The sequence below is a fragment of the Lissotriton vulgaris genome, chromosome 6 (assembly GCF_964263255.1).
Source record: "Lissotriton vulgaris chromosome 6, aLisVul1.2, whole genome shotgun sequence".
Classification (NCBI taxonomy): Eukaryota; Metazoa; Chordata; class Amphibia; order Caudata; family Salamandridae; genus Lissotriton; species Lissotriton vulgaris.
In genome coordinates this window covers 1,273,800,073-1,273,816,890 of record NC_141694.1, presented here as the reverse complement: position 1 = coordinate 1,273,816,890, position 16,818 = coordinate 1,273,800,073, and positions in this window count along the sequence as shown.

Here is a 16,818-nt window from a genome sequence, read left to right as displayed (position 1 = left end):
CATGCCAGTCAGCAGGAGTCTTAGCCCGCCTCCACTTCAATTTGCTTAATAAGGCAACAGTTCTCGCGTGGCACTTGCAGTGAGAGGGAGCTGTTCTTTACATAATTAAAGCCCCTTTATCTTTGCACATCAGTTTTACAACTGACAATAGACACCTAATGAGAAAAAAAGAAGAGAGCAAGAACTATGAGCTAAATCAGTTATTTTAGACATTAAAAGAACACGTTTTTCTGAAAGTACATGTGTTGTCACTTAAGTCCTAAGTTAGGTTACATCCCCCTACACTGGATAAATACAAATACTTAAAAAAAATGTATAGTACGTTTTGTCTCCAGCCTCAAAGTCTCATAATCAGTTGTGAAAAATGACCACTTTATAACTTGAATCCCATTTTTAGAAGTGGGCAGGTGTGATTCTAAATATTTACTAGGCATGCTCGAAATGTGCATAATTGCTTGAAATTCTGCTAACTTGATGCAAAAATACATAAAATACAAAAAACATATTTAGTGCTATATTTTATCATCAAATGCATCCTCTCGTCCATTATGGACAAGAGGGTCTATTTCTTCCTACAAAAATAGCGCAAAGACACAAGTGTTCGAACAAGAATCTCTTTCATTATGGTTGGTTGCATTGATCCCATGCTCCCACGCTAAAATGCTAATGTGTAACGTAATGGCATAATTTCACGAATTTCCCATAACAAGCGTATCGTTAAATTCACAAAATCATGTGAGAGTACGCTGGCATAAAGGAAATTTTACCCAAGACTAATATTTACTTGCAGTTTATTGGAATTAGTTATGCTAGTAAATCGAAGAAATAATAATAAATACAGTCTATCACAAACACAGAAAGTCCATAGAAACTGCTATTTCAACCTTACGGGCATTGCACTGGAACAGTGTCTCACTCATAGTTCTCTGCCCTAAAAGCATTATGGCATTTCATGGTGCTGACATGTTAAGTATGATTTTGGCTTTTGATAAGGCAACTGTCATCTTTGATTACCCTCCAGGTTGTTGACTGGTAAAACGCAGAGAGGGATGCAAACACTCTGCTCTGTCAAAGCGCCGTATTCTGCCAAATGTTCATATTCCAGCACAGTAGTCCCCTGCCAGCACTTCTGCACACTCTCACCTCACAACCCTCCCGTACGGGCGTCCCCAGAGGATGCGTCACTCTATCCCCTACCTCACTTCCGGTCTCTCGTGTCTTCCGGCACGTGGCATGCCGCTCTCATATGCCAAGTCATATAATGAGGCGAACTGGAGTCAGAGCAGCTCTCGCTCCGGATTTACTGTACGCCGTATGCTCTGGGTAGGAAAGGCTGGGCCAAAAGTCACAGAAACACCATAATGGGAATTGAAACAAGCACTGACACCGCCAGCCGAGCTGTTTAATATTTTTTATTAACATAATTTGTATCAAGTGCGTCGTGTATTCAAATAGAATAACATAATGTACAGACTGCATCATTCACATCATATACATATCATACTTACCAACGCATATATGATACAAAACAGAAAACATGCTAAATTCAAAAGCGTCCTCTTATGTGGCAAGTTGCATTTCAGTTCTTCCTATTGTAAGAAACAGGGTTATTAGTTGAGAGGGATGGAATCTCCTCTCAACTAAAAACACAATCCTTGTCAGGGTAAACCACATAAAGCACTAAATGAACCTGTGCTTAACCCTTCGGTAGATTAGCACATAAGCAGTCAGGCTTAATTTAGATGATTCAGAAAAGGGGGTGGTGATGAACAGAGTGTCTTAATTAAGCAGACCACTCTTACCCAGTCCAAAGATCAGGGCTTGATCCATCACGTTTTTTAGCTCACTGCACCATCCCAGCTCAGAACTTGGCTATATGCAAATTAGTCTGACCCTGGCCCAGTGCATCATGGGAACAGGGCAGACCAAACTACCAAGCCAATTCTTATACTGGGAAGGAAACAAGCTACCGGGGACCGGTTTCTGGCATTTCAGCCGTCTTCGGCCCGGCTTGCTTGAATCCTGATGGTGCAATGAGCTAGGGACTCACATCTGAGTATACCCTTCCACGCTTATGGTGGACAAAAATGATTCAGAAAAGGAGGTGGTGATGAACAGAGTGTCTTAATTAAGCAGACCACTCTTACCCAGTCCAAAGATCAGGGCTTGATCCATCACGTTTTTTAGCTCACTGCACCATCCCAGCTCAGAACTTGGCTATATGCAAATTAGTCTGACCCTGGCCCAGTGCATCATGGGAACAGGGCAGACCAAACTACCAAGCCAATTCTTATACTGGGAAGGAAACAAGCTACCGGGGACCGGTTTCTGGCATTTCAGCCGTCTTTGGCCAGGCTTGCTTGAATCCTGATGGTGCAATGAGCTAGGGACTCACATCTGAGTATACCCTTCCACGCTTATGGTGGACAAAAATGATTCAGAAAAGGGGGTGGTGATGAACAGAGTGTCTTAATTAAGCAGACCACTCTTACCCAGTCCAAAGATCAGGGCTTGATCCATCACGTTTTTTAGCTCACTGCACCATCCCAGCTCAGAACTTGGCTATATGCAAGTTAGTCTGACCCTGGCCCAGTACATCATGGGAACAGGGCTGGGATGGTGCAGTGAGATAAATAACGGTGATGGATCAAGCCCTGATCTTTGGACTGGGTAAGAGTGGTCTGCTTAATTCAGACACTCTGTTCATCACCACCCCCTTTTCTGAATCGTTTTTGGCCACTATAGGTGTGGCAGGGTATACTCAGACATGAGTCCCTTTCTCACTGCACCATCAGGATTCAAGCAAGCCGGGCCGAAGAAGGCTGAAATGCCAGAAACCGGTCCCCGGTAGCTTGTCTCCTTTCTGGTGAAGAATTGGCTTGGTAGTTTAGTCTGCCCTGTTCCCATGATGCACTGGGCCAGGGACAGACTGATTTGCATATAGCCAGGTTCTGAGCTGGGATGGTGCAGTGAGATAAATAACGGTGATGGATCAAGCCCTGATCTTTGGACTGGGTAAGAGTGGTCTGCTTAATTCAGACACTCTGTTCATCACCACCCCCTTTTCTGAATCGTTTTTGGCCACTATAGGTGTGGCAGGGTATACTCAGACATGAGTCCCTTTCTCACTGCACCATCAGGATTCAAGCAAGCCGGGCCGAAGAAGGCTGAAATGCCAGAAACCGGTCCCCGGTAGCTTGTCTCCTTTCTGGTGAAGAATTGGCTTGGTAGTTTAGTCTGCCCTGTTCCCATGATGCACTGGGCCAGGGACAGACTGATTTGCATATAGCCAGGTTCTGAGCTGGGATGGTGCAGTGAGATAAATAACGGTGATGGATCAAGCCCTGATCTTTGGACTGGGTAAGAGTGGTCTGCTTAATTCAGACACTCTGTTCATCACCACCCCCTTTTCTGAATCGTTTTTGGCCACTATAGGTGTGGCAGGGTATACTCAGACATGAGTCCCTTCCTCACTGCACCATCAGGATTCAAGCAAGCCGGGCCGAAGAAGGCTGAAATGCCAGAAACCGGTCCCCGGTAGCTTGTCTCCTTTCTGGTGAAGAATTGGCTTGGTAGTTTAGTCTGCCCTGTTCCCATGATGCACTGGGCCAGGGACAGACTGATTTGCATATAGCCAGGTTCTGAGCTGGGATGGTGCAGTGAGATAAATAACGGTGATGGATCAAGCCCTGATCTTTGGACTGGGTAAGAGTGGTCTGCTTAATTCAGACACTCTGTTCATCACCACCCCCTTTTCTGAATCGTTTTTGGCCACTATAGGTGTGGCAGGGTATACTCAGACATGAGTCCCTTTCTCACTGCACCATCAGGATTCAAGCAAGCCGGGCCGAAGAAGGCTGAAATGCCAGAAACCGGTCCCCGGTAGCTTGTCTCCTTTCTGGTGAAGAATTGGCTTGGTAGTTTAGTCTGCCCTGTTCCCATGATGCACTGGGCCAGGGACAGACTGATTTGCATATAGCCAGGTTCTGAGCTGGGATGGTGCAGTGAGATAAATAACGGTGATGGATCAAGCCCTGATCTTTGGACTGGGTAAGAGTGGTCTGCTTAATTCAGACACTCTGTTCATCACCACCCCCTTTTCTGAAAGGCTTAATTTAGAGGCAATGTAAAGTATTTATCCAGCCCTCAAACTGTAAAAAAGTAGAAACACTACACAAGAAAAATCCCAAACCCATTTAGTAAAAACAAAAATCAATTTTAATCTATGAAATGACACCAACACAACAAAAATCTAATCAGTAGAACTGGAGATATGAGTTATTAAAGTCTTGGGTGAAAACAGCGTGAAAAATCACATAGTGCCTCTTATGGTTATCATTTGATCGCCCTAGCCTGGAGAAAAGTCACAAACTCAGGCCGACTGTGATAGAGTGTAGGTCAGGTACAGGGAGCAGGTTCGTCCTGCTAAAGAGTTACCTTATCAATTCCACGCGAAGAACTGCGTTTGAATTGGCTGGGGCTGCGAGGAGGTAGTTGTCGGTGTGAGGAGTAGGGCAGGCGTCATGGATGCTCCCTATTGTAGCGCGAAGAGCCAGCTGTTGGTCGCGCTTTGTGTTGGCGGTTGTCTCCAGTTTTCGCTTTTGACATTAAGTGCAGGTCTCACTGGAGCTTGCATTGGCAGATGTCGCAGATGGTTACTATCTGCGCAAAGACTGGGTCCAGCTGGACTTTTGCGTTGGCGTTCGATGTGGGCAGTCAATTTTTGGCATGTCGAGGTCACGTCGTGGTCTCAAGGAGCATTAATATCTTCACCATTTCTTTCAAAATAGTACATTCTGAAGCCAGCCTAAGGTTCAGGATGTGGCGGTCACCTCTTGGAGTTCAGGAGTCACTTAAGCAGAGGATAGCAGCAGGGCTCAGGAAATTCAGCTGGTGCTGTTCAGCTGGGCAGTTACAGGGAGGTCTCTGGAAGCGTGTTGTGTGCCTGTAGCTCAAAGAGAAGGTCACCAAGTTGACCCTTGTAGTCACATCTGAAGAACCTGGGATCGAGGCAAGCAGGTCCAATCTTCCTTCGGCAGACAGAAAAGAAGTCCTTTTCTGAATCTTCCAGAGGTCCAGGTGCTGCTCACAAATACCTCACGCACTACTATCACAGGAGTGTTCTGATGAGAAGTTTTGAAGGTGCCACTTTAAAACCTGTTGCCAGCCTTGGTATGGAGGAATTCCCTGGCCTACACCCCAAACTGGTTCTGGTCAGATTCTCCCCTGGGTTTGGCTCCAAACTGTGTAGGGTGAATAAGGCAAGGGCACATCTGGTGTAACATTCCTTTGTGTGTGCTGCAGGAAGGGCCATTTTTAAAAAAACATCTTTTTATTAAATGGATTACAAATCCAGTAGTAGGCAACTGGTTACCATTTGGTCCGCTTACACTTTATTACCAAGTCACAATCAATAGTACATTACCTCAGCATTCTAATCTGACACCAATTCGCCTTCCCTAACCAAGCTGAGTTCATGACTTCGCCTCCTGTTCCATATTGGTATCTCTGTAGGGCTTTTGCAGATTCCCCCTCTATACATGTTCCATTTTCCCCAGATCGAATCCCACTTTTTTGGGCAACTCCTGCCACTATATATCTATATAGCCCTCCCTGTGATCATACATGAATCCATGTCTTTTGCCCAGTCTCGGAGTAACAGTGCTTCTGGAGCCCTCCAATATCTAGCTATGTTGAGTTTCGCTATCATCATTCCCAGTGTCGTCCACATCTGACCTTTCCGGCTCAAGTCCGTCCCCTCCCAAACATTAAGGAGGTATAGTTTCAGCTCTGGTCCTAGTATCCCCCACAGACTCCTGCCATTATGTTCACCACCTCCTGCCAATAGTTCCTTATCTACGGCAGTCCTGAATCAGGTGGTAAAATGTGCCTTCCTGCCCACAAGCTCGCTGGCAATATTTTGTCAGTCCTCTATTCATTTTAGCTAATGTTGTTCTAGGGAGGTATATCCTGTAGAGGATTTTCAGTTGGATGAGTCTTAATTTAGCTGATACACCTACCTCTCGGGGAGAGCCCTGACACTATTGCCAGTCGTCGTCATCCAGCTCACCTAAGTCACATTGGCAGAGGTCCTGGAGTTTTTCCACGGGGTCAGAAGAGTTATATATTAGCTATTTGAATGTCAGGGAAATTGCCTTCTTATCCATATAGTCTGTGAGGAGCCTGTCCTCTAGGGGTGAGGCCTCCGGGAGGCAAGTTCCAGGAGAAATGGCTGCCTGTAGGGCATGTGTCACTTGGAGGTATCTAAATGATTTGGTAAATGCCATGTCATATTTTGACTGAAGTTCCATGAATTGGACCACCTCCCCCATTTTCCATAGATCTCCCACTGTTGTGATGCCGATAAGGTTCCACTTATTGAATCCCTTACTTGTGTACACTCCTCCCAGTCGCTCACTTACCCAAAGTGGTGTATTTTGAGTCAGTTTATCATTTCACTCCAACCTTTTGTTCACTCTGTGCCATAGGGTAATCGTGTGTCCTGTGGGTTCCATCAGCTTTATCCCCCTGGGTTTCGTGTAAAGTGCTCTCAGGTATCCTCCCTATCCCAACAGATGCCTGTCCATCCTATAGGCCGGTTCGTCATGGGGTCTAGGTACCTATTGGTTAACCACCATCTACTGTGCCTTACAATAGTAACTTTCTAACTGTGGCAGTGCAATGCGCCCATCGTACCACCCTTGTAATAACTTCTGCATGGCCATTCTAAGGGTCTAACTGTCCCATAATAAGTTGTGAACCTCGCTGTCTACCACCTGGAAGAATGTTGATGGAATTACAAAAGGGGCGTTCTGTAAGGCGTACAAAAAAACGTGGCAGTCCCATCATTTTACATAGCGTTGCACGTCCTAACATTGAGAGAGGGAGTTTCCTCCATCGTTGGGCGAGACTGTGGAGACGCGTCAGAGGGGTTTGTATGTTTTGTGTAAAGAATCGGTCTGGGTTATCTGTCACAAACATTCCAAGGTATTTGAAGCCCTCTGTTACCACCGCAGCCTCGCAGCCACTTGGTAGGGCTGGGGGAGTTCTGCTTAATACATAAATTGTGGATTTCAACCAATTAATAGAGTACCCCGATTGCTGTCCCAAGTTTAGGAGGATAGTCATAATTCAGCGTATCGAGAAGCAGGGAGAGGCTAAATATAACAGGATGTTGTCCACCAATAGCGAAATGCGGCATTCCCATTGTCCTGGCCAGCAAAGGCCTCGCTGGATCAACACCGCCAGCGGCTCCAGAACTAATGCGAAAAATAGTGACGACAGAGGACACCCCTGGTGGGTCCCTCTCCTCAGCCGAAAGGCCACAGAGGACCTCTGGTTCACCACCACCTGCGCTCTTGGTCTGGTATAGAGTAGCTAAATCCATGCCCAAAATTTAGGGCCGAACCCCATTTTTTCAAGAACAGCAAACTTATAGCCACTCCAGTGTGCCAAATGCTATGCTTGCGTCTAGATACAAAGGGCCAGATTTACTAACGTTTTTTGCGGGCGCAAATGTGTTTTAGACCTGTTTTGCGACTGCAAAAAACGTGTGGCCCATGTACTAACCCTATTTTGTGAGTCACAAATCAATTTGCGACTCAGAAAATAAGATTTGCGACTCGCTATTAGGAAGGGGCATTCCAAGGGCGTCCCTTCCAAATAGTGACTCCTGAATCTATGTATAACTGTTTTGCGACCGCAATTGCGGTTGCAAAATATTCACAGTTTATCATCCTTCACAGAAGGGTGGTAAAATACTCGCAAGCAGGAAGGGGTCCCTAGGGGACCCCCTCCACTTTGTGAGTGGCTCTAAAAATATTTTTAAGGGAAAGCAGTGGTCCCAGGGACCACAGCCTGCCCAGAAAGAAATGAAACTGAAAAGTTTCATTTTTATTTTTTAAATGCATCCTGTTCTCTAAGAAAAACGGGCTGCATTTAAAATTTTAAAAATTGCTTTATGTAAAAGCAGTCCCAGACATGGTGTTCTGCTGACCCCGTTATGTAACACTACCGTAGATTGGGGTCAGAAGGGATAGTGTATAGACCTATAGGTGTACGTTCCCTCATACAGACTAAATACCAAAATGTACACCTATAGTCTCAAACATGTGTATGTAAGCAAATACGTAATGTCTCTCTCAGACGTTAACTACAAGTGAAAATGACTGGGGAAGACATCCCTTAAGGATAAGACCCCTCACTCACCCCGAGGTGACATGCTTCATCATATGGGTCCTCCTTACCAGTGTGGAAAACTTAGTCACTACTGGGAGCTACTACTTCGGTGTTTAAGGAAGGAGCTCAGAGATGTTTTGTTAGGTAAGGGACTGGATGGTAATCCCATATGCGAGATGATGGATGTAGTGAGGTATGCAGCGCTGTGTGAAAGAATAGAATAGTGGAATTAAAACTGCCTAAGTAGAATCATTGATTAACTTTATTAGTGTGTTCTACCTGACAGGATAAAAATGAAACAGCACAGTGGTATGGATATAGAACCACTGTCACTTAATGGTCAACATGTTTCAGCCTGTTGATCAATACCCATGTATCAGCGGCTTTCTTCAAGACCAGATTTTTTACGTGCTGATGCTGCTGCAAATGTGTGAAATAGTAATAGTAAATGTTGGACCCGGCCTCGTGGCGTGGTCCTCTCTGATCCCCGCAACCCGAGAACTCCTGGTGGACCTGACCCCAGCCCGCCAGAACTGTACACGACCCCTCTACCCCGGACTTGAGCCGATCTCCAGACCGCGTGCCTGCACCCGTGCATGTGACCATCAGACTCCATGTTTGGCCACGCCAGCCGGCCGGCCGCCTTCTTCCCTTTCGGCAGCTTTTGGACGACCCTGGCTGCAGACAGGCGAGCGCGTCCGGCACGCCCGGACCCGCCCGGGGGGTGAAGGACCCACCAAGTACCCGAGACTAAGACTTCAATCACACCTCCGGCCCCCTCCCGAGGAACTGGTTCCCCTCACACCTCTGAACTATCCCTGGGGACTGGTTTCGATCACACCTTTGGCCTCCTAGGGAGCTGGCTCCAAACCTTGATGGGCGTCTGGGAATCCCATCAAAGAACCCGCCCCCCCGACAATCGGCCGCCTGGCCCTCGGACCACCGGCCCCCTGCCTTAATAGGGTCCAGACATCAAAGGGCCCCTGAACTATAAGACAGCCTGCCTCCCATCCCGTCGGCAGTTGTATCTTGGACAAGAAAGCCCTGCTGATCTGATCGCGGCTGACCTTGAGGAGAACAGACTCTGACCCGCCGAGCCCTGCTGTCACGGCTCATCCTCGAAACTACAGAACTGAACCATCGGAGCCCTGCTGACCTCGTCGCGGCCCACTCTTGTGAACAAGAGACTCTTGCTACCATCCTGAGCCCTGCTGACGCTGTTGCGGCTCCTCCTGAACTACGAGTCCTACGGTGCACTCCGGATCGAGCCCTGCTGACCTCATCACGGCTTGAGGAGTCCCCTGGTCCGGCTGGACCATCAACGCTACCCTCACGACTACTTCGAACCAAAGTGAGTAGAACAGCAAGAAACATCACCCGCCTCCGTACCCCCCAGTTCGAGGATTGAGAACTGTGCGCAGGGTACGCTACGTACTGGTCGGCCCTTGAGACTGTCCCGATTCCCCGTTCCCTTGTTTTACAAGACTATCCCGATCCCTCGACCGCTGTATATTGCTACCTTTTTACTTGTGATAAAGCGCATACTTGATAAAGATTCACGGTGTGGTGTCCGTTCGTAAGTGTGGTGTGCCGACAGTGTGTACGATCAGTCCTCCCCGGCGGGGACCATCCCTCGATAAGACTCGGCAGGAATTGTGGGAGAGGAGGGTCTCGGGTGGTTAGGAGAGCAGTCTTGACCCCTGAGGTCACCCCCTTCCAACAGTAAAGTTTTATACAACACCGGTATTCCTGCGTTTCTTTTGTCTGTCAGGTCATACCCAGGTATCTATGGATAAAGCACAAGTAGCAAGAAAAAGGAAAGAGAGAGAGAGACAAAAACAATTTGCTAAATTATCACATGGAAAACTTGGACATTTTGTGCATCTGTCACTATATAGCAAGTGTACTAACGCTTTTAACTAGTCATAAGTAGTAGGGACTTACCCTCAACTGTAGGATAGCCCTGCCTCCCCTCTGCCTGGCAGGCTGCTCTGGAAGGAGGCCCGCACTGCGGGAAAGAACAAGGGTGCCTAAATTAGTATATCATTTTTACTTCTAAATCCTTTTTTACTCTGTCAAACAGGAGGCCCAAACTGCCCCCAGGTACAACAAAATACTGCACCCTTGGTTTAGAGAAAGCATCTATGGCATTCCAAGGGAAACTTGAAATTGTAAACAAACTCTTACTATTGGATAGAGTTACAAATTCTTATAGCAAAATTCAGCAATTTGGTAAAAGATCAAAGGGATTTCCTAGCTTTTTATCTTACCTTTCCGTCGGTACCTCGACACCCAAGAGAGCTCGCCCCGGGAGGTACCGAACAGGAGGAAGACTCGCATTTATATAGTGGTCGTTCGATTGTCAGCAGCCGTGCGCGAAAGAGGTCCTAATATTTTTAGCTGGCTCTGCAAGCGCCCGCGTTATAATTGCGCATGCGTTTGAGTGTGTGTATTCTACCTCGCGCATGCGTTTTCATGTGTTTTTAAGACACTATTCCGTGAGCATGCGTGCTGGGACACTGTCGGTTATTCGCTACTCCCTGTGATGGAGAGCGAGAGTGTCAAAAAATAGAAAGGCAAGTTTATAGGCAATAACGTGAAGATCGAAGTGTAGACACATCGTATGATGATGGAGATATTCTAAAGCACCCTTAGTTATTTAAGGAGTTATAATCGCTCATGCGTTTGGATGTGTGTGTACTACCTCGCGCATGCGCTTTCGTTGATGTTATTTTGAAAGACACTACTCCGTGAGCATGCGTGCTGGGACACTGTAGGTAATTCACTACTCCCCATAGTGGAGAGCAAGAATGCTCTGTCAATGCTCTTGGTGATTTAAAGAGCATAATTGATGTATATCACATGATCAATTTGTGAAAGTAAAACAGCCATAGATAGCTCATGGACCGCCTTGATCCAAAAAATGCGTGTCACATGGAGAAAAGAAACTTATTGGTCTCTGTACGTGTCAAAGACACGGTATATTTTGATGGTAATACGTCAAGGACCTCATATATATATGGTGATAACTAAAGGATGCAGACCTTCTTCTCATTCTGCATCTCCTGAATATCACCAAATGATGGAAAACTAATGAGCCCTCATAGTCACAGAAGTATCAATTTTAAGGCGAACTGTGCCTATACGATGGGAAGATTAGTATCAGATTTCAGTTGGTATTGTCAATATAGTTAATTTAGAGGCCACATTAATCTTCAAATTTAGAATGTATGTCATGTGAGGAAATATACAAGTAATGGGCTGAGTGCCTATTGACAATCGAGCGTCATTGAACTGTATTTCTACACGATATCTCTCCTAAAGTGGGTAAAGGGAAAGAGAAAGTGGATGCGGACCTTATTCTCATTCTGTACACCATATAGGTTAACATATCATTTGGCAACCCAGATGTATTTATATGTATGGGACTTCCAAGATCGCAAGTTGGCATGTTAGATAGAGTCCCAAGGTATTTCGTCGATTAGGCCCATGTTATCTGTTTTGAGTTTATAGACCCATTGTTGTTCTTTGCGAAATAGAAATCTTGTGGGGTCTGTCAAGTGTGGTGGAATCCAAGGTTTTTCTAATACCACCCAATGCAGATTGGTATCAGCATGTCCTTTATCAGGAAAGTGGTTGGTCAATTTTGTTGACCGTTTTCCGCATCTGATCGTGCTCTTATGTTCTTGGATGCGGATCTTAATTTTTCTGGTGGTCCTTCCCACATAGCGAAGTTGACAGGGGCACCATATCAAGTAAATCAGACGCTCGCTATTACAATTAGTATGTTTCTCAATCTTCCATGGGCGTGACGTGCCTATGTCAATTTCAAGGGTTTTCTCAGTTTGGGGACAAACTGTGCAAGTCCCACAAGGGAAATGACCAACCACCTGAGGCATATTCCATAATGTGGTCTGAGACCCGTTATTCTTGATGCGATGTGGTCGTGTATGGACCAATTTGTCTCGGAGATTTGCACTTCGTTTATACGCAAACAGAGGGCGCGGGAGGGTGTTGTTCGCTAGATTCAAAACCCCCCAGTGTTTGTTGATGCTTTTTTTAACGGAGTTAGAAAAACTGGAGAAAGTATTTACAAACGTTATTCTCTGGTTTGTTTCTTTTGTTGTTCTTTTTCCAGTAGCGCTTCTCTGTTATTGTTGGCTGCTCTTTTCTTAGATTTGCGGATTAGTTGTGTAGGATATTTCTTTTCTTTAAGGTCTCGTGATAATGCCTTTGCATGTTCCTCATATTGTTCTAGGTCAGTGCAGTTGCGTCTTATACGTAAAAACTGCCCGAACGGCAAGTTTTCACGAAGGGCTCGTGGGTGATAGCTTTGAAATGACAATAGGGAATTGCACGAGGTGGATTTTCTGTACAGTTCTGTTACCAATACTCAATTTTTTGGTTTTATCAATATGTCCAGAAACGGAAGACTAGATCTGGAAAATTCTAAGGTGAACCGCAAGAAGTCATCGTGCTGATTTAACCATTCATGGAACATTTTCAGGGTATCTTCATCACTTTGCCAGATGACAAAAATATCATCTATGTACCTTTTCCAAGTACATAGATGACTGAAGAACGGGTTGCTCAAGGTTAATATTGTCTCCTGTTCAACTTTATGGACATATAGATTGGCCAAGCTGGGAGCACACACGCTGCCCATACAAGTACCTGAAATTTGGAGGTACAGTTGGTCCTCAAACTTGAAAAAGTTTTCTTTGAGCACTATCCTAGCACAGAACATCACAAAATCAATTGGTGTTATACTATCCCGAACCAGGTTTTCAAGCATCAATTTGATGGTGGTCAATGTCTCTTCTTGTGGAATACAAGTATAGAGAGATTCCACGTCGAAGGATACAAGCCAATCCTTTTCTGTATCAAAAGGTAGCTCGTGAATATCAGTGAGAAGATGTTTGGTATCTTGGATTAAGGTAGGCATATGTGACACCAAGGGATGGAGAAAAGAATCCACAAAGGTTGATAAGGGTTCAAGTAACGAGCCGATCCCCGAAACAATCGGTCTGCCTGGTGGTGGTCTAGTGGCTTTATGTATTTTGGGCAATACATAAAAATAAGGTACTATTGGAGTGGTGACTACCAAATAGAGTGCCTCATGATCCGTGATCCATTTCTTCTCCTTTGCTTCTTCCACTTTTCTGATGATCTCGTTTGTCAGACGTCTTGTGGTCTCCAGTTGCAACTTTTGGTAAGATTTTTTATCATTTAGTTGTCGTAAACATTCATCTCTGTAGGTCTCTTTATTGATAGGATAACACCAATTGATTTTGTGATGTTCTGTGCTAGGATAGTGCTCAAAGAAAACTTTTTCAAGTTTGAGGACCAACTGTACCTCCAAATTTCAGGTACTTGTATGGGCAGCGTGTGTGCTCCCAGCTTGGCCAATCTATATGTCCATAAAGTTGAACAGGAGACAATATTAACACTGAGCAACCCATTCTTCAGTCATCTATGTACTTGGAAAAGGTACATAGATGATATTTTTGTCATCTGGCGAGGTGATGAAGATACCCTGAAAATGTTCCATGAATGGTTAAATCAGCAGGATGACTTCTTGCGGTTCACCTTAGAATTTTCCAGATCTAGTCTTCCGTTTCTGGAATAATTGATAAAACCAAAAATTGGAGTATTGGTAACAGAACTGTACAGAAAACCCACCTCGTGCAATTCCCTATTGTCATTTCAAAGCTATCACCCACGAGCCCTCCGTGAAAACTTGCAGTTCGGGCAGTTTTTACGTATAAGACGCAACTGCACTGAACTAGAACAATATGAGGAACATGCAAAGGCATTATCAAGAGACCTTAAAGAAAAGAAATATCCTACACAACTAATCCGCAAATCTAAGAAAAGAGCAGCCAACAATAACAGAGAAGCGCTACTGGAAAAAAGAACAACAAAAGAAACAAATCAGAGAATAATGTTTGTAAATACTTTCTCCAGTTTTTCTAACTCCGTTAAAAAAAGCATCAACAAACACTGGGGGGTTTTGAATCTAGCGAACAACACCCTCCCGGGCCCTCTGTTTGCGTATAAACGAAGTGCAAATCTCCAAGACAAATTGGTCCATACACGACCACATGGCATCAAGAATATCGTGTCTCAGACCACATTATGGAATATGTCTCAGGTGGTTGGTCATTTCCCTTGTGGCACTTGCACAGTTTGTCCCCAAACTGAGAAAACCCTTGAAATTGACATAGGCACGTCACACCCATGGAAGATTGAGAAACATACTAATTGTAATAGCGAGCGTCTGATTTACTTGATATGGTGCCCCTGTCAACTTCGCTATGTGGGAATGACCACCAGAAAAATTAAGATCCCCATCCAAGAACATAAGAGCACGATCAGATGCGGAAAACGGTCAACAAAATTGACCAACCACTTTCTTGATAAAGGACATGCTGATACCAATCTGCATTGGGTAGTATTAGAAAAACCTTGGATTCCACCACACTTGACAGACCCCACAAGATTTCTATTTCGCAAAGAACAACAGTGGGTCTATAAACTCAAAACAGATAACATGGGCCTAAACAATGAAATACCTTGGGTTTCTATCTAACATGCCAACTTGCGATCTTGGAAGTCCCATACATATAAATACATCTGGGTTGCCAAATGATATGTTAACCTATATGGTGTACAGAATGAGAATAAGGTCCGCATCCACTTTCTCTTTCCCTTTACCCACTTTAGGAGAGATATCGTGAAGAAATACAGTTCAATGACGCTCGATTGTCAATAGGCACTCAGCCCATTACTTGTATATTTCCTCACATGACATACATTCTAAATTTGAAGATTAATGTGGCCTCTAAATTAACTATATTGACAATACCAACTGAAATCGGATACTAATCTTCTCATCGTATAGGCACAGTTCGCCTTAAAATTGAAACTTCTGTGACTATGAGGGCTCATTAGTTTTCCATCATTTGGTGATATTCAGGAGATGCAGAATGAGAAGATGGTCTGCATCCTTTAGTTATCACCATTCATATATGAGGTCCTTGACGTATTACCATCAAAATATACCGTGTCTTTGACACGTACAGAGACCATTAAGTTTCTTTTCTCCATGTGACACGCATTTTTTGGATCAAGGCGGTCCATAAGCTATCTGTGGCTGTTTTACTTTCACAAATTGATCATGTGATATTCATCAATTATGCTCTTTAAATCACCAAGAGCATTGACAGAGCATTCTTGCTCTCCACTATGGGGAGTAGTGAATTACCTACAGTGTCCCAGCACGCATGCTCATGGAGTAGTGTCTTTCAAAATAACATCAACGAAAGCGCATGCGCGAGGTAGTACACACACATACAAACGCATGCGCGATTATAACTCTTTAAATAACTAAGGGTGCTTTAGAATATATCCATCATCATACGATGTGTCTACACTTCGATCTTCACGTTATTGCCTATAAACTTGCCTTTCTATTTTTTGACACTCTCGCTCTCCGTCACTGCGAGTAGCGAATAACCGACAGTGTCCCAGCACGCATGCTCACGGAACAGTGTCTTAAAAACACATGAAAACGCATGAGCGAGGTAGAATACACACACTCAAACGCATGAGCAATTATAACGCGGGCGCTTGCAGAGCCAGCTAAAAATATTAGGACCTCTCTCGCGCACGGCTGCTGACAATCGAACGGCCACTATATAAATGCGAGTCTGCCTCCCGTTCGGTACCTCCCGGGGCGAGCTCTCTTGGGTGTCGAGGTACCGATGGAAAGGTAAGATAAAAAGCTAGGAAATCCCTTTGATCTTTTAACAAATTGCTGAATTTTGCTATAAGAATTTGTAACTCTATCCAATAGTAAGAGTTTGTTTACAATTTCAAGTTTCCCTTGGAATGCCATAGTTGCTTTCTCTAAACCAAGGGTGCAGTATTTTGTTGTACCTGGGGGAAGTTTGGGCCTCCTGTTTGACAGACTAAACAAGCATTAGAAATGCAATTGGGCTCGGATTTATTTGAGTTTGAGCTAATGGCATTGTAAATGCCAATGTATTGTTGCTATGTGTTATGGAGTGTGTTCATGTGGTGTGTACTGCCAGTGATCTCCTTGTGAGTGTGAGAATATTGCACCGTTACTGCCTGTGTTGTCCTTCTTGTGAGTGTGAGAAGCTTGCACCTCTGCTGCCTGTGGTCTCCTTGTGAGTGTAAGAAGCTTGCACCTCTGCTGCCTGTGGTCTCCTTGTGAGTGTAAGAAGCTTGCACCTCTGCTGCCTGTGATGTCCTTCTTGTGAGTGTAAGAAGCTTGCACTGCTGCTGCCTGTGATGTCGTTCTTGTGAGTGTGAGAAGCTTGCACAGCTGCTGCCTGTGAGTATGAGAAGATTGCATTGTGCATCTCTGTGCTGTGCCTGTTCTTTATAAGGGACTCTTGCTCTGTTGCTGCTGCTGCCTTGGCACAGTACCTGCTGTGAGTGTGTGAGGGAAGCTTGCACCGCTGCTGCTTGTGATGTAATTCTTGTGAGTGGGAGAAGCTTGCACCTCAGCTGCCTGTGGTCTCCTTGTGAGTGTAAGAAGCTTGCACTGCTGCTGCCTGTGATGTCGTTCTTGTGAGTGTGAGAAGCTTGCACCGCTGCTGCTTGTGATGT